Source organism: Lepidochelys kempii, chromosome 5 (assembly GCF_965140285.1).
Source record: "Lepidochelys kempii isolate rLepKem1 chromosome 5, rLepKem1.hap1, whole genome shotgun sequence".
Taxonomy (NCBI): Eukaryota; Metazoa; Chordata; order Testudines; family Cheloniidae; genus Lepidochelys; species Lepidochelys kempii.
The window spans coordinates 39,367,981-39,392,740 of NC_136384.1; the positions used below are offsets into that span (position 1 = coordinate 39,367,981).

Here is a 24,760-nt window from a genome sequence, read left to right on the forward strand (position 1 = left end):
GGAGGTGAACTATCTCCAATTGAACAGGTTAATCATTAATATTTGGAGGATTTTCTTGCCATGATGTATTAGGAGGAGAAGATCACCAGACAAACATTTAAATTATTTTATTTAACTAAAACAACAACATTAAGTATTTTGGATTTTTTTTCTTCAACAACAAACGTATTTTAGCAAACAAAAGTATTTTAACAAAAAGCATATGTCCCTCGCTTCTTACATTTATCTCCAGACTTCTTCTTTTCCAGATCTATTCTGTCCCCAACAATCTTCTATTCATTGAACTTTTTGAAACTTTGATGTTTAGAGAGAGGTACGAAGGGATTGACTCTGCGTACACAAATTTGCAGAGGGAAAATGGAGTTGAGGTCTGTTTCTCATCTCTCTCTATATTTTTATTTATTTATTTAAAAACATTTTTGCTGTTAACAAGCATGTTACCTCTGGAGACACAAATCCAGAGTTTGAGAACTGCAAAACTAAGCATCTCTGGTATCTTCTAGACTGAGCACTGAGTCCATTGGGTAGATGGAAAGATTAACCATAATAATCTATACAGAAGCCTGGGGAACCCCATAAGATTGGGTCCCAAATCCATCAACCATTGGAACTCGTTTACAAAACTTTTCTTAAACATTACATGTCTCATCTTATAGAATTAGAATTTATAATCCCTATTCCATGATGAGATATCTTTGAGCTATAATATATCTTTATCTTTAAATAAGTCGGGTTTTATTTTTAATTTAAATTGGATTTTTTTATAAAATGCTTTGAAGAAAAAAAATCTTTTTTAAATCATTGATTTTTAACCACACTGGACCCTGGATACTCTGTGTATGTGATGTGATCAGGGACATGAAGAGAAGTGGTGGATGGAATAATGTGGGGTTTTTGTTTTTTGGTTTTTGGTTTTTTTTTTTTTCCCCCCAAAGGAAAAAAATAAATGAGGAAGGAGGATTGACAGCAGCAGGATCATTAGAGAAGCCTGGTATCTCCAACATGATGTTAGGAGGATGATTTCGGGGTAGGGATAGGGGAATGGAGGAGACTGCTGAACAAGAGGGTGGCTGCAGAGACAGAGGAGGGAAATCCAGCACCCTGTGAGAGCCAGGTAGAGAGGGATGGAAGAAATCATGAATGACCAGTTGGTTATTTTTTGTTTTAATAGGGAATGAACTGGCATTCCAGAAGGGTCAAAGGAGGAGAAAAGACTGGAGGCTGGGATCAGGTCTGAGGTTGGAGAGGGACCAGTAGGGATTGAGGCATGACCAATATTGAGGGCTTGTCTACACTTACCAGAGGATTGACGCTGTGGCGATCGATGCATCGGTGGTCGATTTAGTGGGCCTAGTGAACGCCTGTACACCACCTGATCGAGAAGAGTAAGGGGAGTTGACTGGAGAGAGTCTCCCGTTGACATAGCATAAGTATAGACCCTACGGTAAGCAGATCTAAGCAACGTCCATTTGAGTTATGCTATTCACGTAACTCAAATTGCCTAGCTTAGATCGACTTTTCCCTTTAGTGTAGACAAGGCCTCAGACACATCTTATCTGAAATAGAGAGAAGGAGGCAAAAGGGGAAATGAAGGTGGTTTTGGATTTGGGCAGACAAGAGGAGTTGGAGAAAAGAAGGGGAAGGGCAATAGGAGAAGGTAGAGCTGTGGAAGCAGTAAAACAGGAGAAAGGCAGGGAAAGGGGAAAAAAATTAACTTCAACAGTTTGTCTCTTAGCCTGTGTAATGTGCAGTAATGGACAGATACAAGGCATAACTTTAGTGGGATTAGAAACAATTTGTGTGCAGATATTCTGTTCTAGCACAAACCCAGACATTTTAGTTCCTGCAGGTGTTTTTTTTCTTTCAATGTGATACAGGAATTCGGCTTAATAGGTGATTACAAAACAAACCATAACATACCATCCACTTTACAGGACTTCGCATTGAGGATCTTGTAAAGAGTGTTTGATAGCAGATGGGATAAAACATCCATACACACAGTCTTTGACAGTAAAGACCTCACTCTTGGCAGAACTTAAAATAAACCTTGGACACATGGTTGCTATTACCTTCAACTTTAATAGACAGTTTGAATCATTAAAATGAACTCCTTCTGAGTTCCTTTCTAACTCCTACACCCTTTCATTTGATAATATATGGATACATATTCCCAGAGTTAGGGAGTGAAAAGGAGCAGAATCAAACGTCTGCAGGAGAGTAAAGAGTCCAGGAAACTGCTTCCTCTTGCCCCTGGCAGCTTTCACCAAGTATGAAATCAGCTCACCAACAGTAAATAAGAGTGGATTGTAGTACCCTCACAGATAACATTCTTCCTCTGTTTCCTTCTCCCTGAGGCCTTTGCATGGTAATGTTCTGGGATAGGTCTCCTCTCCCTTCCCTGCATAAAGCTAGTGGATGTGTGGGAGTGTTCTCTCCCTTCACTGTGACTGTTTCATGTGGAGCCAATTTCAGGGTGTCTGCTTCTCCCCCTATGCATGGAGTCAATTTGAGCATGATGATGTTGTTGTTGTTACTCATACATGCATTGAGAGGTGTCTTTGGGTTCACGTCTTGTGCATGTCCCTTCCCCTTTCCCCCCACTTCCCCAGTGCTTGTGCACTTAGAGCTGTTATAACAGAGACACAGTTCTTCTGCAAAGAACTGGTTTGGTCAGGGTTTTCCCTCTTCCATGAGCAGATAGCACCATGCGAGCTGTTGGACAGCTTGTAGTTCCAGTAGACCTAATACAGGGCAGCAGAGAGGCAGTTGTAGAGCTCTGTTATGTGCTTTTGATAATTGTGATACTAATGCTCAAGGTTGTTGACGCACTTGAGTCCCAGGTACTGAGAGCAAGTGCTCTCATGCGTATGGTTGTGGGCTTCCACTACCTCCAACTATACATGTCAGCAGTTCTGAGCCTGTTGTAGTGGCACAAAGGTGGTGTACTGATCAAGGACTGGGACCAATACCTAAGGCAGGGGTGGGCAAACTTTTTGGCCCAAGGGCCACATCGGGGTGTGAAACTGTATGGAAAGCTGGGTAAGGAAGGCTGTGCCTCCCCTGACTGCCCCCCTCAGAACCCTCGACCCAGCCAACCACCCCTGCTCCTTGTACCCTGACCGCCCCCTCCCGGGACCCATGCCCCATACCGCCTCCCAGGACTCCACCCCCATCTAAACCTCCTTGTCTCCTCACTCTCACCCCCCCACCCCGAACCTCTGCCCTGTCCAACCGCTCCCTGTGCCCTGACTGCCCCCCGAGACCGGCCCCTTTTCAGGCTGCTCAGAGCAGCATGTCTGGCCACTGTGCTGCCCGGAGCCAGATGTGCTGCCCTGCATGAGCGCACAGCCCCGCCACCCAGAGAGCTGCCTGCGTGGCTGCGGAGGGGAAGGGGGCAAGCCTCCCTGGTGGGGAGATCAGGGGCTGGGCAGGATTGTCCCACAGGCCATAGTTTGCCCACCTCTGACCTAAGGTCTTTGTGTCCCATAAATATGATATGATATATAAGCTAAAATATCAGCCTGATACCTTTTCCTGTTGAGACTTGTAATATCCGTTTATAACCTATTAGGCAGCCTCAGTGTTTGTCTTTGTTTTGAGAGAAGTTGAAACTGCTCCAATTATTCATATGCCCTCTAATTTCTCTCCGCCTCCCCATTTTTCTGGGGAGGGAACACATTCTTCACAGAACAAGCTCAGTAGTTTAAAGAAATATGCTGATATGGCAACAAAACACGGTCAGAACACTTTCTCTTTTGAACTCAGATCTGTTAGGCCTCAGAAGTCCATTCTAGCAAACTTGCTCCCTGTCATCTATCATTAGGTGAACATTTCACCATAATGACAATGAAACAGGCATCGCAAAATAAATTTATTCCATTTAGAAATATTTTAGCCATGAATATGTTTAAATGAAGTAACTGATTCCATCTATGACCTGTGTTGTGCCTGACTGTAACTTTTGACAGAAGATATTTATTGCTGTTATTAAACCTGTATTTTTCAAGAATTTATTTTGTGAGCCTCCTTTTCAATCTTGTGTCCCTAAATATGGATTTAGGGGGCCCAAACTGAAGCCCAAATGGGCACTAATCACTTCAGGGTTCTTCCTCTGTCCTTTCCAGAAGTCCATTCCCAGCTCCTGGGACAAATAGGACTTGTTATTCTCTGCAGCTTCCTCTTCAGAACTAGAGTACTTCAGAAGAGGGTGAAAAGGTGATGCAGACCCAGAGGGTCAGATTGTGAGGCTATATCTACACTACAGCCAGGATTGACGCTCTGAGATCGATCCACTGGCGGTCTATTTTGCAGGTCTAGTGAAGACCCGCCAAATCGACAGCAGATGGCTTTCCAGTCAATCCCCCAACAAGAAGAGTAAAGTAAGTTGATGGGAGAGTTTCTCCCATCAACTCCTCATGGTGTAGACCCCGAGGTAACTCGACCTAAGGTATGTTGACTCCAGCTATGTGAATAACGTAGCTGGAGTTCCATAGCGTAGGTGGACTAACCGTGGTAGTGTAGACATAGCGTTAGAGTGACTGACTTAGGGTATGTCTACACTACGGAATAAGGTTGAATGTGTAGAAGTCGGTTTTTTAGAAATCGGTTTTATATATTCGAGTGTGTGTGTCCCCGCAGAAAATGCTCTAAGTGCATTAACTCGGCGGAGTGCTTCCACAGTACCGAGGCTAGAGTCGACTTCCGGAGCATTGCACTGTGGATAGCTATCCCACAGTTCCCGCAGTCTCCGCTGCCCATAGGAATTCTGGGTTGAGATCCCAATGCCTGATGGGGCTAAAACATTGTCGCGGGTGGTTCTGGGTACAAATCATCAGGCCCCCCTTTCCTCCCTCCCTCCGTGAAAGCAAGGGCAGACAATCGTTTTGCGCCTTTTTTCCTGAGTTACCTGTGCAGACGCCATACCACGGCAAGCATGGAGCCCGCTCAGGTAACCGTCACCGTATGTCTCCTGGGTACTGGCAGACGCGGTACGGCATAGCTACACAGTAGCAGCAACCCATTGCCTTCTGGCAGCAGACGGTGCAGTACGACTGGTAGCCGTTCTCGTCGTGTCCGAGGTGCTCCTGGCCACGTTGGCTGGAACCGTCTGGGCAGACATGGGCGCAGGGACTAAATTTGGAGTGACTTGACCAGGTCATTTTCTTTAGTCCTGCAGTCAGTCCTATTGAACCGTCTTATGGTGAGCAGGCAGGCGATACGGATTGCTAGCAGTCGTATTGTACCATCTTCTGCCGGGCAGCCATGAGATGTGGATGGCATGCAGTCCTTCTGCACCGTCTGCTGCCAGCCAAAGATATAAAAGATAGATGGAGTGGATCAAAACAAGCAATAGACCAGATTTGTTTTGTACTCATTTGCTTCCCCCCCTCCCCTGTCTAGGGGACTCATTCCTCTAGATCACACTGCAGTCACTCACAGAGAAGGTGCAGCGAGGTAAATCTAGCCATGTATCAATCAGAGGCCAGACTAACCTCCTTGTTCCAATAAGAACAATAACTTAGGGGCACCATTTCTTATTGGAACCCTCCGTGAAGTCCTGCCTGAAATACTCCTTGATGTAAAGCCACCCCCTTTGTTGATTTTAGCTCCCTGAAGCCAACCCTGTAAGCCGTGTCGTCAGTCGCCCCTCCCTCAGTCAGAGCAACGGCAGACAATCGTTCCGCGCCTTTTTTCTGTGCGGATGCCATACCAAGGCAAGCATGGAGGCCGCTCAGCTCACTTTGGCAATTAGGAGCACATTAAACACCACACGCATTATCCAGCAGTATATGCAGGACCAGAACCTGGCAAAGTGATACCGGGCGAGGAGGCGACGTCAGCGCGGTCACATGAATGATCAGGACATGGACACAGATTTCTGTGAAAGCATGGGCCCTGCCAATGCATGCATCGTGGTGCTAATGGGGCAGGTTTATGCTGTGGAACGCCGATTCTGGGCTCGGTAAACAAGCACAGACTGGTGGGACCACATCGTCTTGCAGGTCTGGCATGATTCCCAGTGGCTGCAAAAATTTTGCATGCGTAAGGGCGCTTTCATGGAACTTTGTGACTTGCTTTCCCCTGCCCTGAGGCGCATGAATACCAAGATGAGAGCAGCCCTCACAGTTGAGAAGCGAGTGGCGATAGCCCTGTGGAAGCTTGCAACGCCAGACAGCTACCGGTCAGTTGGGAATCAATTTGGAGTGGGCAAATCTACTGTTGGGGCTGCTGTAATGCAAGTAGCTCACGCAATCAAAGATCTGCTGATATCAAGGGTAGTGACCTTGGGAAATGTGCAGGTCAGAGTGGATGGCTTTGCTGCAATGGGATTCCCTAAGTGTGGTGGGGCCATAGACGGAACCCATATCCCTATCTTGGCACCAGGGCACCAAGCCGCCGAGTACATAAACCACAAGGGGTACTTTTCAATAGTGCTGCAAGCTCTGGTGGATCACAAGGGACATTTCACCAACATCAACGTGGGATGGCCGGGAAAGGTACATGACGCTCGCATCTTCAGGAACTCCGGTCTGTTTCAAAAGCTGCAGGAAGGGACTTTATTCCCAGACCAGAAAATAACTGTTGGGGCTGTTGAAATGCCTATATGTATCCTTGGGGACCCAGCCTACCCCTTAATGCCATGGCTCATGAAGCCGTGCACAGGCAGCCTGGACAGAAGTCAGGAGCTGTTCAACTACAGGCTCAGCAAGTGCAGAATGGTGGTAGAATGTGCATTTGGACGTTTAAAGGTGCGCTGGCGCAGTTTACTGACTCGGTTAGACCTCAGCGAAACCAATATTCCCACTGTTATTACTGCTTGCTGTGTGCTCCACAATATCTGTGAGAGTAAGGAGGAGACGTTTATGGCAGGGTGGGAGGTTGAGGCAAATCGTCTGGCTCCTGGTTATGCGCAGCCAGACACCAGGGCGGTTAGAAGAGCACAGGAGGGCGCGGTACACATCAGAGAAGCTTTGAAAACCAGTTTCATGACTGGCCAGGCTACGGTGTGAAAGTTCTGTTTGTTTCTCCTTGATGAAACCCCCCGCCCCTTGGTTCACTCTACTTCCCTGTAAGCTAACCACCCTCCCCTCCTCCCTTCGGTCACCGCTTGCAGAGGCAATAAAGTCATTGTTGCTTCACATTCATGCATTCTTTATTCATTCATCACACAAATAGGGGGATGACTACCAAGGTAGCCCAGGAGGGGTGGTGGAGGAGGGAAGGAAAATGCCACACAGCACTTTAACAGTTTACCACTTTAAAATTTATTGAATGCCAGCCTTCTTTTTTTGGGGGGGGCAATCCTCTGTGGCGGAGTGGCTGGTTGGCCGGTGGCCCCCCCATCGCGTTCTTGGGCGTCTGGGTGTGGAGGCTATGGAACTTGGGGAGGAGAGCGGTTGGTTACACAGGGGCTGTAGTGGCAGTCTGTGCTCCAGCTGCCTTGGCTGCAGCTCAGCCGTACACTGGAGCATACTGGTTTGGTCCTCCAGCAGCCTCAGCATTGAATCCTGCCTCCTCTCATCACACTGCCGCCACATTTCAGCTTCAGCCCTCTCTTCAGCCCGCCACCTCTCCTCCCGGTCATTTTGTGCTTTCCTGCACTCTGACATTATTTGCCTCCACGCATTAGTCTGTGCTCTGTCAGTGTGGGAGGACAGCATGAGCTCGGAGAACATTTCATCTCGAGTGCGTTTTTTTTTTTTTTTTCTTTCTAATCTTCACTAGCCTCTGGGAAGGAGAAGATCCTGTGATCATTGAAACACATGCAGCTGGTGGAGAGAAAAAAAAGGGACAGCGGTATTTAAAAAGACACATTTTATAAAACAGTGGCTACACTCTTTCAGGGTAAACCTTGCTGTTAACATTCCATACATAGCACATGTGCTTTCCTTACAAGGTCGCATTTTACCTCCCCCCACCACGTGGCTACCCCCTCAACCCTCCCCCCTTCCCATGGGTAACAGCAGGGAACATTTCTGTTCAGCCACAGGCAAACAACCCAGCAGGAATGGGCTCCTCTGAGTGTCCCCTGAAGAAAAGCACTCTATTTCAATCAGGTGATCATGAATTATATGTTTCAGAGTAACAGCCATGTTAGTCTGTATTTGCAAAAAGACAAGGAGTACTTGTGGCACCTTAGAGACTAATAATAATAATAAATAAATTGGTTAGTCTCTGAAGTGCCACAAGTACTCCTTTTCTTTTCATGAATGATATCTCACTCTCCTGAGGATAACACAGAGAGATAAAGAACGGATGTTGTTTGAACGCCATCAAACATATACTGCAATGCTTTGTTGTACAATGATTCCTGAGTACGTGTTACTGGCCTGGAGTGGTAAAGTGTCCTACCATGAAGGACGCAATAAGGCTGCCCTCCCCAGAAACCTTTTGTAAAGGCTTTGGGAGTACATCCAGGAGAGCCGTGAATGCCAGGGCAAAGTAATCCTTTCACATGCTTGCTTTTAAACCATGTATAGTATTTTAAAAGGTACATTCACCGGAGGTCCCTTCTCCGGCTGCCGGGTCCAGGAGGTAGCCTTGGGTGGGTTCGGGGGGTACTGGCTCCAGGTCCAGGGTGAGAAACAGTTCCTGGCTGTCAGGAAAACCGGTTTCTCCGCTTGCTTGCTGTGAGCTATCTTCTTCTTCATCCCCAAAACCTGCTTCCGTGTTGCCTCCATCTCCATTGAAGGAGTCAAACAACACGGCTGGGGTAGTGGTGGCTGAACCCCCTAAAATGGCATGCAGCTCATCATAGAAGCGGCATGTTTGGGGCTCTGACCCGGAGCGGCCGTTCGCCTCTCTGGTTTTCTGGTAGGCTTGCCTCAGCTCCTTCAGTTTCACGCGTCTCTGCTTTGGGTCCCTGTTATGGCCTCTGTCCTTCATGCCCTGGGAGATTTTGACAAAAGTTTTGGCATTTCGAAAACTAGAACGGAGTTCTGATAGCACGGATTCCTCTCCCCATACAGCAATCAGATCCCGTACCTCCCGTTCGGTCTATGCTGGAGCTCTTTTGCGATTCTGGGACTCAATCATGGTCACCTCTGCTGATGAGCTCTGCATGGTCACCTGCAGCTTGCCACGCTGGCCAAACAGGAAATGAGATTCAAAAGTTCGCAGTTCTTTTCCTGTCTACCTGGCCAGTGCATCTGAGTTGAGAGTACTGTCCAGAGCGGTCACAATGGAGCACTCTGGGATAGCTCCCGTAAGCCAATACCATCGAATTGTGTCCACAGTACCCCAAATTCGAGCCGGAAAGGCCGATTTAAGCGCTAATCCACTCGTCAGGGGTGGAGTACGGAAATGGATTTTAAGAGCCCTTTAAGTCGAAATAAAGGGCTTCATCTTGTGGACGGGTGCAGGTTTACATCAATTTAATGCTGCTAAATTCGACCTCAAGTCCTAGTGTAGACCAGGGCTTAAAGTGCCTTGAGAAGGCCAGTGAGAAAGTCCCTTTGTACTTAAGAATTTGCTAGCAGAGGCAGCTCTGTTGCTTCCTGCATTGACCACCTCCCCATCCCTGGTGTCCGTGTAAGGAATGGCTGTATCTGCCTTCTGTGGATGGGCCCTGGATGGGATAGGGTGGAGAGCATGGCAGTGGATGTCTGCTACTCCTGTTCCTCCACTGATGTAAGTTAACACTGCCCATATGAGCCCTAACTTTTGTGTTAGGGCCAGCTGGCTCTGAATAGAGAAGCCATAACAGGCTCCCTGTGGGCCCTCTCTTTTACTCTCTGAGCAGAGCTTGGATGGAATGGAGAGCAAAGTCCAAACTTCCTAATACTTCCTAGTGTCTTCTGCCACCTCTGTCCTCAGAGTGTGTGCTCTCTATTACTGGTAATCATGCTACTTTGCAGTTCCTCAAGGCCATTCAGCGTTCTTTCAAGTCCCCAAAAGATACAATACAATATTGCCCATTTTGAAACTGAAGTGAATGAATCAATTTGTGGAGTATCAGAAGTTGGAGTTTCTTTGTTTTGTATAGAAGAGTGTCCATTAATCTCAAGACACACCTGTGCACAGGAAGATCCTCTGCTCATCAGCAGTGCCTTAAATTCACAACTGACAATTGCAACTTCCGGTAGAGTTCTCTAACATTTGCATTGCCCTTGAACTCTCACAGTGATTATAGCCATGCTAGCAGTAGCCTTCAGGGTGACAGACTCTTGGCCATCCCAATATGCAATCTTTTCAGGAAGCAGCCAGTGCAGTCAATGTCCTTGTGGATATTAAAAGACCTGATAATGGTGGTGACTTGGAACAAAAGCTGGTTGACTAGCTCTCCTTCCTCCCTTCTCCTTAAGATGCCTTCCTTTTGGGGTAGACATAGACATGAACAAGGAAAATGTTTATCTCCACATAGTATCAGCAAACAGGAATCGCTGATCTAGATCCGTAGATCTACCTCTACACCAAGGCTTTTACCAGTACAGCTACATCTGCAAAAAATCACATAACTAGTATTTATACTGGTAAGATTTTTAAGAATAAGCCAGCTCATAGGAGTCCTCTGTTTTAGTGCATGGCTCATAAGGGAACTGAACGTTATAGGAGCAGGGAAGGGGTGTGTATAATTCTTTGACATGCATAGCATATGCCTAGTACACTGCTTTGCCTCAAAGCAAATAACCAGTAAGTCTAGTTACTAATCACTCCCTTCATGCCAAGCACAGGAGGCTTTGTGCCACCATAATGATCACTACCTGTGGTTTACTCTACTTGTAGGTAATAATTATTTTTTGTAATATTTGAAAGGGGGGGGCATATTCCCTTCTGACTCATGTGTGAACTTCTCACATGAAACTATAGGAATTGTTCTCCTTGTTCTTTCAAATTACCTGGATAGCTCTGGAGAAGAAACTGGGGAATCAGACCATATCAACCACTGCAGAATGCCTGGCATTTGAGTTGGGTGGTGGTGTATGGCACGCACACTCATTTTTTCAGTATACCATGTGTTTTCACCTGGAGTCCTCTGGGTTTCTTCAAAAGCTATAAGCTTTTGTTTAGTCTGAAAATACACATACCAGTTATTTGCCTTGTTTAATTTACAAACCTTTCCCATTTTTGGTGGTGGAGGGGAGAATACAATGTTTTCAGACGTTCTAATGATTCCTCAATACTTGTCTTCCCTCCACAGAAACTTTAACTGAAACCTTTGCAGAAACCCTCTACTCTTCTAGCTAGTGGCAAGATTCCCTTTTTACTTTTGGGAACTGTTCTTCCCTCCATTTGGAATATGGCATTGTTAGGTAAATTTAAATCTATATCATGAGATATTACCATACAACAGAATGGGTGAAAGAAACACTAGTGTTGCATTCCATGCACAGGTGCATTTTCTTACTGTATAGAACTTGCAATGGTCAAGGGAAAAATGTACCTATGATTACTTTAAAAAAAAAAAGTTTGAAATGGCTAAGTGGAAGCCTATGTTTTGGGTATCTAGGTACTTATGAGTACAGCAAATAGAGGGAGAATATGTAGCTGTTTTACACTGAGCATGTGGGTAATTAATATTAAACAAATCTAGAATGAAATATTCTCTCATCCCAATGTGTAAGATGGTTTTATACTTGTAAGTACAAATATAGCCTCTTCCTATAGGGTATTACTAAAACCTAAGCATACCCACACCAAGTAGGTTTTTTTCCCCCCAAGATAATTTTGTTCTTTAGGGTCCACTTCTGCTTTGAAATATGACCAGGTAAAAATGGGTGTCACTTACTCAGATTTGTTCCATGTATATATTCATTCACATCTCCTTCATAAAATGAATGTTCACAACTTTTGTTTTTCCTGTTAACCCTGCAGAAACATAGTTCAGAGTTAGTTGGATTCTCTTCATCCTTCTGTGTCAACAGAACTGTTAAGTTTTGATCAGTTGTTCCTCTGCAATATCACTCAAGGCAATAGGGTTACACAGGTCTAACAGAGGCATTACTTGGCTTTCAGGATCTCTATTACTGCAAGTAATGCATGAGAAGTAAACAACTCAGCATCACTTGTAGATCTCAGGCTGAGTTTGCAAAGTTGGTAGTTAAAAAGCAATAAGATTCTTCTAAACTGAGCACATGATGTGGGCCTCATTGAGACTCCAAAAATGGCATTGTGGGGCTCTACTTTTCACTACTTTTCAAAATAGAACAGTGCTTGAACAAAATGTTGTATATTGGGCATAGCATGCTGTGACTGATTTCTTTAATACATGCTTGGTAGAAAGAATAGAATAAAGCAGATACATGTAAAATACTGGATAGAAGTTAAAGGGGTGTGATCCAATTCAGATAAATATAAGCAATACAGAACCAAGCTTTATCGAAGGCTGGGTGATGGTGGAGTGCATTAGGAGTCTGGCTTCCCACTTGCATCTTGTGCAAGACCCTGTCACAGCTGCAGTTCCTGCACATAAGGAGCACAGCATCTGCTCTTCGAGGCACCAAGAGAGGGGTGAGGAGGAGGCATGGCTGTGGCATTGCACTAGCCTGCACAGCATTGTGCACCTCGGCACTTGTAGTGTGGGAGGTGAGAGCACCTGATTGGCTCCCTTCCCATGTGTGTGTTGCAATCTGGCACTAGGTAAGCTTGGTTTGGGTTGCTCACACTTGCTGGAGCCCTCCCTGAGCTCCCCATAAAGTATTGTCACTCGACATCAACTCTTCCACAGGCTTGTGTGAGAAACTTTGATATAGCCCCTAACATGCAACTGTGGTTTGAGTTTGCCACAGTTTTCTTTCCGTCTTCTGCTTGTGGGGACCTTGAATCATCATCAGCCCCAATGGAATGGTTTAGTTTCTTTTTCTGTGATGGGTGTAGCTGTCTCCAACCATATATGCTACTGTGTTCTTGGTTTCTAAACCAAGTGTTTCTTGTTTGGTGGGAGTAAAGCTCTTTAGCCCGTTATCTATCTTGCTTAATCATTGAACAGAGTTGGCTGGCTGGTCTAAGTTGTCTGGCTCTTCCTGTAAAAGCATATTTTAGGATTATTACATCTATTTGACATTATCAAATATGTGTATGGCACCTACTAGGACTTATTTAAGGCTGTCTGTTTAAAGGAACACCAACTTGAAATCTTCCATTTAAAGAGAATTGAAAGTGGCTTCAGATAAATCATCTGCCCTCTGGTTCTCTTGCCAATTTATGTGGTTTTACAATCACCTTATTTTTTTTCTCTTTCTTTGCTATGTTGAACACAAATATTCAGGGGAAACTGACTCACTGTACAGGAGAACAATTAAAATTATATGCAAAGTACTGTAACATACATAAACAAATGGGAAAAATGGAGAAACAGACTGCAGTAATCTTGGATGTTTGCATGAACAGGTAAAAACAACTTCAGATAGGCTTTTTTAAAGTTGACAGTATCTCTATTCCTCAATCAAGCTTCAGACTTAGTATCCCAGTCGTGTGACAGGAAGGGTGAAAAGCTCCCAGATCAAGTAATCCACAATGACTGATGATAAATGAATTGAGCAGACAGATTTTTTGCCTCATGTAACTATTAAATGACTATTTACCATTTGTTTAGTTTCTGGCCTCCTAACAGCTTAACAATTACTGAAATTATCCTATTAGATTTAACCCCTGTGCTGCTGGTTGATTTCTGGGCTCAGAGTTCCTGTCAGATATTATGTTGTTGGGATGGCAGATCTGGTTCATCCAACTCTCTCTATATAGAGGCATTTTTAAAAAAAAAAAACTGTGCAAATTTTGAGATTAGAGCAGAGAACTGTGGTAAATTCTTTCTACTAGGTGACAACCAGTCATATGGGACTTTTCATGCCTTCTGAATTAAGTCTTTACAGCAGATGCTTAGTTAAGAACTTCTGTAGAGACTTAAGGTTAGTCTGCTCCACCATCCTTGCTAGAGCTCAGCAAAGTAATCTCTTTGGGGTGTCTCTGGGAAGATGCACCTCCTGAGCATTGTCCATACTGGTGTAACAGTCACAAATTCAGCAACTTAGAAAAACTTGCTTTTGTGTAATTTGGACGCCACCTGGCATTAGATAGCCAAATAAATCTGGACTTGGTCCTGAGGATGACAGAAGACACAAAGATGATGCAAGCAAGTGGTCAGCCCCTTGCACATAACAGAAGTGGTTAAAAAACGCTGTTTTAAATATGTGGTGGTTATTCCCAACTTTCACAGACCATAGTGCTTACTAAATATGAGCAAAATTTGTTAGGTTAATGAGTTTTGAGGGTACCCTGATTTAAAGAAAAGGAATCACTACACTGAGGAATTAACTGCAGTATATATCTAAGACCACAACATAGCCCCTCATTGGAGAGGAGCCTTTCCTCTTTAGGAGGAAAAGTATTCTCTGACTTCCCCCACTGCCTCACTTTCCTCTTACAGAGGTTTTGTGATTTGGGTGCAATGGTATGTGTCTTATTTGGGTGACTTATGCTACACCACAGCTTCTGCTTCAAAGAATGCCTTCTGAGCTATCATTTGGGAGTGAAGTCCCTTTGTCTGAGCAAAAAGAGCCTATGAAGGAAAGTATTAATTGCACACAGTCTGCTTCCTCCCCTTTTCTTTCCATGCAGTAACAATAAGAGGAAAAAACAAAAAAAAAAAAACACCCTGGCCCTGGGGCTGCTTAATCATGAAAAGGTAACTGAAAGTGTACTAGAGGAAGCCAGAGGACCAGACTTGGAAGAGGGTGTGAAATATTTTGTTGAATTTGAAAGTGTTGCCTCTTGAAAGCAGAAGGGAATACACCATCTGCATTAAAGGTAACCATGTCACAAATTGTGTATTAAATCCTTCAACCAATACAGGTTTGAAAAGCGTTCCTGACAGCTTAGCAGGAATCCTTTACAAGACGTTAGGAAGTACCTTCTCCCCCTGCCCCCCCATTTCCCAAAATTACATTCAGACTAATTGCCCACACAACAACCTTCATTGAATTACCAGTGGGATTTTGAAGATGTACACAGTGCTAGCAGAAATAATTAAAGTGACAAACCTAAATCTTGATGGTATGATGAGTATAATTTCTTTGTAAACAACTAGAAAGACTGAATGAACTGCAAAAATCACCATAGAAAATGTGATAGTCATACTCTCATAGGCAACTTTAACTGAACTGCAAGCAGCGTGAACTAAAAATCCCATAAATGTGGAACTGTACCTATATTGACAGACGGTCTTAAAAATTGAGAAACATGCAAATGATTAAAAGGAATCTGCTTATTCTGACTTGGCATTTAACCATTCCACTCAAAACATTCCATTCCTAACACATTCCATTACTTGACCGTACCCCTAATACATTTAAAATTATAAAAGCCCTTTATTTTATGCTTAATCATTCAAAATTGGTGCACATCTACTCAGGGCAGTAGATTTGTGTAAGTAGGCTGGGACTCAGAGCGGGAACAAGACTGCTAAGACTACCTTCATTAACCCCATGTGCCAATGAGTCCTTCAGTGCTCTCCCTGCCAATATTCTTGCATTTCACATTAGCACTTATCAGCAGGGATCCTGTTTTTTGGCACCAAGGGGTTAATTAATTTGGCTATCATACCTGATTGAGAGTCTTCAAACTGAGTCCATGTATAGGTGTGGAAGATGAAAACCTTTCAAATTGTACTTATTTCTCCAAAACAACAAACTGGAATATCTTTCACAGTAAATGCAAGAACATGCTGCCTGTTCTAATTTTCAGTCGGCAGTAATGAATTTTCCATACATCTCAGCTGTTTACTATATGAACAGCTGACAAAAGTTCATGAGGCTTTCAGAGGTAAGGTGAGCTGGCTCTTTGGGTGGAACGAAGGCCTTTGGTGCTGAAAAACTGCTTTTTTAAGGCACACAAATGTCAAGGCAGCTGGCAGCATGAGTGTTGCAAATCAGAAATATATCTGGAAACGTCAGTTTCCAAAGTATGTTGTGGCTTTTAAGTGCAGGGAATTATTTTTCCCTCTTTAAAAATAACCTGTACATGATGGCTTTTTAGTGTTTCAGAACTCCATAATGTACCTAGAACTCTTCAGTCAGTGATGCAACCATCTTTAGTGTGTGTTGTTTATAAACTGGATTAAAGAAAGATGTTCCAACCATCCTTATATAGTGCCTGTCACATTTCCCTCAAAATCTGAACTTTATTTTGGAATCCTTTGGAAACAAGCTTTCAGGATAATCAATGCCTCATGCTTGTGAGCCCATATATTTATTTGCTTGCTTCTTTTTAATACCCCTTTTTTCTCTTCACCGCCATGGTACATAATACTTTACAGCTTTACTAGCACTTTTCTTCTGCTTAGACAACCTTAAAGAGCTGCTACTACTACTCTCCATTTTCTACGATCATGTTTTTTTTCTTCTTTGCTTTAATCAGTTGTTGCTCTGTGTATCTGAATCGTTGTTTCATCTTGACAGCTTTAAAAGGTATAGCACTCTTTTGTTGTTTTCCTGACCCACACCTTGGCAGATAATCATAGTACTGAAAAATGGCAAAACTCTGAGAAATGTATGTTTTGCTCAAAATTACAGAACTTAATTTATTTTTAGGGGGGAAGAATTCCATTTGGAGGGGGAAGAATGCTTACCAGGGCAAGGGAATTTAGTAGCAGTTCTCTGAAGTGTAGGAAACCTTAATACAACAGCACTATGCTATTACATGAGAACCAGTAAGCAGTATTATTTTCCCTGTCCTATCTAAAAGATGTGTAGAAAGTAAAAACTTTGCACAAATATTGCAAGGCACCATTTTAAAAAACTCTACTTATTCACTTCCCCAGAGAGTAACTATTTTTGTCTGACAAAGACAATTTATTTCTTTAATTATAAACATCATAGTAAAAAGTGAGCAACTAGACTTTTTTTTTGTAATATACAATAGTTATATACTAGAAGTTACCTGTGCAACTGACTTAATCTAGACAGTGTCCTTTTAACATGTACTGTTGAATACCTGGAATATTTATGGGAAAGGGCTATTTAACTGGCTGACTAGTTTGATTTCAGACCAATTAAGACTTCAGTGGTTAATTTAATATTTCTGAATTTGCTGTTAAGTGCTACAACATATAGAAATATCACATTCTAAATCAATTAACATACCCAAATAAATCATCTTAGAATGTATTATGCTGAAGTATTTTTAAATGTTTTGTATTTGGTTCAGTCCTGAACAGCTGTGGAAAATCTCTCAAAATAATGTACAGTGCTACATCAGTGTGTTGCATGAAATAGGCACTAAGCTTAGTTGCAGCAGTCTTTAGCCCTCAGAATTGCTTTTTCAGAGGAAAAGATTTAATGTGTTCACTGAATAGAAAGTGAACTAAAATTGGTTACAGCCATTTTTCTAAGCTCTTTACATTGCTTTTAAATTATTCTACTTTGCAGTTATTCAACTATGCTGTCCATAAACTTCAAGATTGTCATATTTTAGGATTCTTTTCTTAAAGGGCGTAGTGCATACTTGCAAAGCTGTTGATTTAGAATAGGTTACTGGCTGATGTACATAAGCTTTTCAAAACACAGTATGCTCAGCATTAAACCTTTGCAATAAAGATAACTAGAAAATTCAAAATGCTGCCTTACACAGGAGGACAAAGTTGAGCTGACTCTGTAACCTAGAGACAAGAATACTAAACTGTTTTTTTCCTCCCTCTTTTTCTTCAATAAGAGGAGAGCTTTGCATGCTGCAGAGGCAACATTGTACATCATGGATGAGTGAGCCTTTTGGCATTTGATGGGCACAACCTGTTAAGTGATCCAGAGCAGTATTACCTGAGTTCAGAAGAGAGTTCTGGGATTCCATCTGCTACCAATCTAGGCAGATACTCTTTTCATACAAACATGTCCCCTCAACTCTGGTCCTCAGGCTCCTTCAAGTTTTTGCTGTGTCCCTATAAGCCGCTGGGGCATAGGCAGCTTACCGACAGGGCAGAGCAGGACCTTGCTGGGTGGTTGGGATGGCAGTTCAGATAATGGCAAGTGAAGATCCAGGGATCAGACACCTATCCAAGGGTGAAGTAGGAGTCAGGGTCAAGGGGCCAAGCCAAAGATCAGAACTGCAGTCAGAAGCCAAAGCGTAAGCCAGAGAGGTAGTTAGGGGTCAAAAAACAGAACAGGGCAGCTACTGCCTGGAGCAGGACTTGGAGTGAGGACTGGAGCAGGAAGTGGCAGTGAGAGCCAGGTTGGTGCAGGCATGGTACACATTGAGCAGCCACTGTGCTGCTGCTATGCTCAAGTAGTAGAGGCTGGCTTCCTTGACCAATCAGGAAGTGCAACTGTTTGGAAAGGGCTCATTTGGCCCAGTTGAACTTTCTAGGTTGCCTAGTGACCACGCTGAGAGCCAGCTGTATCCTGGCAGTCCCAGATTCTGCACCAGCACAAAAGAATAAGGAAACAAGTTCACTGTCCACTCTGCATTCCCCATTATAGGATCTTCCTGTCTGATGTGCACATAAGGCCTTGCACACCATGCTGGACAGAAGGGGTGGGAGAAATATCACAAACGTTCTCCAACATTGCTAGCTGAATTAAAAACCGAGACTGCATCATTTTGGAAATGAGAAAAGGAACTGCTCTAGGTGGACTGAGTCTTGGAACGTGACATGAAAGCTCTAAAAGCAGCATATTCAGTCCTTGAATAGTCACTGCCAAACAGAGTAGCGTATAGTAGGACAAAGTATAGAGCTGAGAGGCTTCTTTATCTCTGCAGACTTGGGGCCTGATTCTGAGTTACGTTAAGGCTGCTTTACACCACTTGGCAATGTAAAGGAGCTTTAAAGTCTGCTTGAAGGCCCCTTTGCATTGTCAGAGTGGTGTAAGTGAGAATCAGACCCTTAGGTGTTTAGGTTTTTTGAAAATTTTATCCTCATGAGCTGAACTCATTTTCAGAAGTGACTTAGGCACTTAGCACCAGATGCAGCTTGGCTGCTAGTGGGATTTTCAAGAGTGCCTAACTCCCATTGAAATCAGCGGAAGAATCCCACTAGGCACTTCTCTGCATCTTTGAGTGCTTAACTACTTCTAAAAATCTGGCCTGAAGTGGCTGTCTTTCTAGAGGTAGCTGCTTCTTGAGCAGTGAGCATCAGTGATAGAAATTGCAGGGGAGAAAGCAGAACAACCCCTTCTTGCCCCCTTCCTCTTGAACCTCTACCTATATTTGGCCAGGCATTTCCACCTTGATACTCAGTCCTTGCTGGCATCTTCATTAAGTTTAAGGTTTTTTACAACCATTATCAATGCACTTCAGGCCTATTGTCTTCCCTTTAATAATAATTTTTTTTAGGATTCTTAGCCACCAGTCAAGATGATAGGTTTCCCTGCCAATATTTGTCAAACTGACATGCCAATACCTGTAAAAGTCTTAGGAGCTAACCTTTTCTTCCTGAAATTTCTGTCGGTTAAAACCTATGAGCTGGAAAATGATGGTAACAAAGGTGCATCTTTGCATGTGGAAAGGGGAGGGCCTTCATAAAAGCATGGGTTTGGCCATTAAACATTCTTCCCTTCTCCATTCCCCAGTGCAAGGGATGACCCAGGTCTTACTGGAAATTGGGCAGGTCATTATCTGTAAGCACTCATGCTTGTGGGAGGTTTATGCCACATATGGTAAGACCAGTCAGCAATATGTAGGGTTGTAGAATCCTACTGCTGGAAGGAGGTAGCTATAAATCATGGAGGCATGAGACTAAGCTCTTGACACCTTAATTTTTTGATTGGGAGCTGGGATCGTTTAAAAAAAATTGCAGAGTACTAGGAAGTGAAAAGGGTTAGTGCATCACAATAGTTAATAAGACAATGTTTTATGGGCAGTTACCAAAATAGTATGTGCTACTAGTTGAAATGAGGTTCCTGTGTATATTTCTTCAGGTGACATTTGGCTATCAGCACTGAAAAGCTGAAGTGAACAGAAGCATATGTAGTAGGTACTACATCAGACCCTGAATTGATTTATACCTGGGCATGAAGCAGTCAACCCCTTAACACATTCCATTGGTAGAGGAAGCAGCAGCACATCTCCTCAGATGGCCACCATGCACACATCCAACCTATCCTCCACTCCCTACAGTGGCTTCCCACAGAATGCAGAGTCAAATTCAAGGTCTTCATCCTTCTCCTCAAGGTGCTTAATAGCATAGTCCCAGAGTTCCTAAAAGATCACCTAAACATCTGGGCAGAGTAGTGTGGTTGAGATCTCTGCTCCTTGGGCAAAATAGAGCAGTTGTCTGCAAGGGACCATTCCCCCAACAAGATTCTAAGAACTTCACAAGCTTCAATTTCAAATACAAGGTGCATTACTTTCTTTGTCTTGCACAGCAGACTTGTAATAAACAAATGTGTTAACAAAACGAACCTACACATGCAACTTCCCCTTTCCCTAGGGAGAAAGGGAAAGGAGGTGGGGGAAGAATCACACACAGTGCATCTCTGCAAGGCACTAAGATACCATGGTTATGACTGCAGTCTAAAAACTAAAATAGAACAGAGACATAAGTGGCAAGGAATTCCAAGTGTTAATAGTTTTGATAGTGTTCTATCCAGTTGACACAGTACATATGGCATAGCTATGCATTGTAAAATAGATGGCTGAATTAACTCCTCTATTTGTCAACAGAGGGCCTGGTGATGTTTTCATATATTAGTCACTATTTTAAAAAATGCGGGGGTGGAGGTGCTGACTCTCCATATTTTGATGTTCTAACATTTCATATGACCCCAAATAGGGCAATTGATTCTCTTGATATGGAGACTACAGTAAAGAACACTTTTAGAAATCACTCTATCCATGGAGCAGTGTAAATCGGGATGATTAAAATAATTGATCTTAGTGAATAGGTGACCATGATGTTTGTCTTTTTATTTAAATCAGCTTGAGGCTTTATGAAACGAATTTGAAAATGTGTGCTGCTGCAATTTTAGATTACAATTAATTCTAAATTTATACACCTAAAAAAACCCTACTGGTAGGGTATTACAGTTGAATTGTACAGAAGTGTTATAGGGTCAGATTTTACTGAGGTATTAAAGCACCTAAAGTTATAGACAGACATGGAATGGGATTTACAAAAGCTTTTATGCAAGTCAGGCACCTAACTAAGAGTCTATTTGTAACTTTAGGTGCCTCAATATCTTCATAGATGCGGCTTCCTGATGGAGAAAAGCGGGTAGTTGCTGCTGCTGCAAGTGCTTCAGCAGCTACGTGACTTGCTTACAGGAAAAGTCACATTGACTTCAATGGAACTGCAAGGATTTGGTATAGTACATGAGCCTCTTTCAAAATGGAATTAGTGACTGCTGTATTGTACGCTACTTTTAAAACTACATTATAGACTGAATTGTTTGGTACTGCAGTATCTGCAGAGAACATGGTTTTGAGGTTTTTGCGTTAATTATTTAAATAGAAATCTTGTTTAATCTCAAACAGCAATTGTATATGAAGAGATTGCCTCATTTTAAAATGGATCTTCATCTTCTAAAGCATAATTGCAGGGTCCATTATTCTTGTCTGTCTTCATTGCGTGGCCAGCAACTTGAAGTAGTTTGTGTTATGCTTATTTTGGAATAACAGTTTAGAAGCATGTGGGTTTTAAAATCCTGTTAGTTTAGGGCAAAAGAATGGTTGGTCTTGTGAGTGGAGTACTGTAATCTAGATAGATTAGGGGACGAGGTGTGTATATGGCCAGTTGTAAAAGGTTTGAGCTTTAACTACCTTGTGGTAATTAGGGGCTATCTTGTTATATCTATGAAGCTTTGAATAATAACTTCCCTGCATACGCGCTTTTTTTTTTTTTTGGCATGTCCTAGTCGATGTAGGTATTTAGGTCTAGCCTTTTCAAGCATTCTGTCTGTGTACTGTAATTTAAACTATAGATCAGATTTGATTATATAGTTTTTTTAATTCCTATAATCTGTTCAGATTGATTTATTTTCAAAATAAGTGTTCAGATGCATTCTTGTTAGAAATGTCAACTGAATTGCAGTAATCTGTGCAAGTCTAGAAGCCAGTTTACGTTGTATATGACTGACTGAAGTAACGAAGCAAACATTTGCAACTACCATGAATTAAATGGCTAATGTCACAGCACAACTTCTGTATTTAAACAGCTCCTGAAAGGCAGCTCCTGAAAGTGCTGACAGCATTGGGAGTACTAAGATATATTGGGGATGGCAAATGATGCAAGTTTCATTATAAGGCTGTGAGTATTGTTGTTTGTATTTCCATAGTTTCTAGAAGCCCTAGTGATGCACCAGGCCCTGTTGTGCTAGGTACTGTACAAACTGAGTAAAAAGATGGTCCCTACCATAAAGAGCTTACAGTCAAAGTTATAAGAAAAGAAATAACAGGTGGCTACAGATTGGTCCCTCGTACTCTGTATATGACACAGTGTTTGGTCAGTAGGATAAGGAGTAGTCTCTGCACAGCAGCAGCCTAACCATTGTCAAAGTTATTATAGGCATTGTGGCAAAGGAGTGTTTTGAGGAATTTGAAGGAGGATAATGAGGGTGAGGTTTAGGGTTATGGATGTTTATGGGATGCTCCTCTCAAGCATGAGGGGCAGCGGGGGAGAAAGCACAAAGGTGTTAATTTGAAAACGTAACAAATGGATGATGTACTCTGACTTAGAGTGCTAATTCATGCACTGGCCCTTTTTCACTAGAATACTAATCAATAGTTTTGAACTGAGTTTTGAAGTCTTGTGAGGATCTGTGTACATCATTGAAGACTTGATTAAAATTCCCATGCATTTCACATATAACACCTAGAAATAGAGTTAAATGACAGAGGTGAAGACATAGCCTCCGTCTATTTATACTATGAAATCACTTTCTTAGGGTTATTAATGAAAGTGGACTCAAGTTGATTCAGTGCTCTTTACTGTAAACCTACATAGGTGCCCACCAGGACTTTCGGTGGCAGGCAAATGAATCGAGGTATACAAAAAGATGAATCCTATGTTTGAGTTACCTAGTCTGTCTGGAATACTGTGTATAGTCTTGGTTACAGGGTTATTGGAATCCTGTTTTGCCTTCAGAAGGGTGCAGCATAACATGTGACAGGCGCAGTATTTTTGTCTTTCGTTATGAAGAAAGACACAGATGTTCTTATCTTGACTGCATTAAAGATGATTTCATAGTAACTTAATATTGGTGTACATAATCATGAAAGAGACTGATAGTTTGTTAAAATACTGTGCTCATCCTGGTGAAGAGTTCAAAAACTAAGGGCCAACCTACACTACTAGGAAATCTTTTTAAATGCATCCTGAAGACCCACTTTTAAACACCTGGCATTAAGAAGTGATATTTGCTCATTATTTTTTTTTTTTTCCTCAAGGAAATGTTCTTTCATGCTGTAAACCTATCTGTGTGTGTAATCTTACTGATGTACAATACTGTTCTTCCCTTCTCTCCCATGCCTTCTACTGCTTTGTTGCCTCTTGTATAAAACTAGACTGCATGTTGTTGTTTTGTTTTCGGGGGTGGGGTTTGAAACGGAGATATGTATCTGTACTGTGAAGGTCTACCATATTTCATGTATGTCATGGTGGTCATGGAAGCTGTGAATTTCATGAAATGTGCCCAAACTGAGTGGTGGTGCAGTCTAGCACATGGGGCCGCACTGCCACTTGGGTTCGGTGCATGTACTCCCCTATGTCCGTTTACAGAGGGGCGGATGTGCCAAACCTGAATAGCTTTGCATCCACATAGGCCAGGTTGTAGCACCTGGAGCAGGGAGCTGGACCTAGTCCTGCAGGACAGGAGCCACCACTGCAGGATGAGCTCACTCCCCGCCTTCCCGCTCCCCCCCCCCCAGCCCTTTCTGTAACACATCATTGTTTTCCTGCACCTTTGCTGTGAAACTTATTAAAAATTGGCACATAGCCCTAGCTATGGTTTCTGTGACTTAATCCTCATGAAACTCAATGAAGAATTCTAAATTTTTCAACCAATAAGTAAACTTATATAAATTTCTGGGCAAAGTAATTGAACAGTGTAAATAAGTACAGACAGTTATATTCTATCTGGAGAGTGAAAAATTAAATTGGTAGGATTGACCAGAAAAAAATTGGGCATGAGGAATTTGTGTGCTGGTTGATACCAGTGCAAAACACATAGGTGGCTCCCCCTGTTTCTTGACGGGCAGGTCAGAAACTGACAGTCTCCAGCTTTGGCTTCCACTAGCTATGCTGGTCATGTTCAGTGTTTTACTTGCTGAAGAACAGAGTTTGGCCAATGCAACCTCTGCTATTTTTGGCTCTTCAGTGGACCTTCTGAAAGCTTTTTTTTTTCCATTTTCTAATATATCTTGTAAAATTAACAATAACAAAAGAGATTCCCAAGGACAGAGACTATAAGTACCCGGGGCGAAGTGGCATAAATGTACACCTCTTTTGAAGGTTCCTTCCACGCTAGTCAGCTTCCGAGTGGACAGATAAAACTTCTGACAAGTGATGGAGGCAACTAGATGGCAACCAGATGGTAATGACCTTGTAGACAGCCTTGTTGCTATATTCTTTAAACCTCTTGCAAAGTAGTGCATTTAGAAATTAATAATTAGTAGTTAACTTATTTTCTGTAATGTTCGCTTCTCTTGGATGCTGAATGTGATATTACCCATCTTTGTCATTTGCTTGGGTAGCGTTGAATCATTAAGACATCTTAAGTTTGCCCTTTACAGTCCCATTGCAGTGTTTCAATGTAGTTGATATTTCTAATGGTTGAGGGTTTTTTGTTTTAGTTGTACCACTGGTTAAATAACCAGCTTCTTTTCTCTTGGTGCAAAT

At 42.7% G+C, this 24,760-nt stretch overlaps 1 protein-coding gene across 3 annotated transcripts in view; it reads left to right on the forward strand.

Annotated features, from left to right (window-relative positions):
* ZSWIM6 (zinc finger SWIM-type containing 6) overlaps nucleotides 1-24,760 on the forward strand; it is a 164,475-nt gene that overhangs the window by 14,694 nt on the left and 125,021 nt on the right. Inside the window, exon 1 of one of the 3 annotated variants that reach the window (XM_073344032.2) lies at nucleotides 22,093-22,171. The exons of the other annotated variants lie outside the window; for them this stretch is intronic. The gene's annotated coding sequence lies outside the window, so the exon portion shown is untranslated. Of the gene's footprint in view, nucleotides 1-22,092; nucleotides 22,172-24,760 lie in introns of those variants that run through there. 3 annotated transcript variants of the gene reach the window in all.